Here is a 996-nt window from a genome sequence, read left to right as displayed (position 1 = left end):
CACACACACACACACACACACACACACGCACACACACACACATACACGCGTGCACACACATACAAACACAAACAGCCCCCTCCCTCCAACATTAATATCCACAAACACCTTCCTTGTTCTGTCGAAAATAAATAAGCGGTTTTTGGAGGAAAGGTGGCGTTCAGACTGGACATAAGGACATTGGGAAATTGTCATATAAAAAATATTACGTTAGGCGGCCCAAGTATTTTCAAGGAAACACTTTGGGTATTCTTTTATCTATGTCATCTCTTTGATCACGTAATGGCAGCCGAAACAGCGCACAAAACGAACGAGTCAAAGAACATTTGGTGTGTAATGTTAAAAACTTGGTAGGAAGAAATAGATCGTTTTCCACCAAACGAGATCACAATACGTGGTACAACGATGGTAAATAAAATTTGAAGTAGAAACAGTGCTGTTAAACAATACAAATTCGACGTTCCATTTATATCGATTTGCAAAGTAATCTTAATTTCGCAGCCACGCTCAAATAACGAAGGCTAAGCCTGCATGAAAATCAGCAATTTAATTTATAGGGAATTGCATATGAAATTGGAGTAATCAGGCCTACACAACATTTGAATTTAGCTTACTTTAGTTTAGCCAAAGTGAATTAGAAGCACATCGGCACAAAACATTTTGTGCACTGAAAAGGCAAAACAGACAAATAGAAATAACAGAAGGTCAGTAAACAGGTATAAGACGGACGTCAACGTGTAGAAGTCGTCTCCGAAATAACCAATTCGTGTTGAAACGGGAGTTCGACCTAACCAAATAAAAACCGAAAGATGCACAAATGATTTCAAATTGAAAACGAGTCTCAGTGTCTTTCTGTAATATTACACACATTATAATCTATTGCATGTTTTATATTCTCTCTCTCCCCCCCCTCTCTCTCTCTCTCTCTGTCTCTCTCTGTCTCTCTCTGTGTCTCTCTCTGGGTGTCTCTGCCTCTCTCTCTCGCTCGCTCCCCCC

Source organism: Aplysia californica, unplaced genomic scaffold, assembly GCF_000002075.1.
Source record: "Aplysia californica isolate F4 #8 unplaced genomic scaffold, AplCal3.0 scaffold00053, whole genome shotgun sequence".
Classification (NCBI taxonomy): Eukaryota; Metazoa; Mollusca; class Gastropoda; order Aplysiida; family Aplysiidae; genus Aplysia; species Aplysia californica.
Note: the sequence above shows the minus strand (reverse complement) of the source record.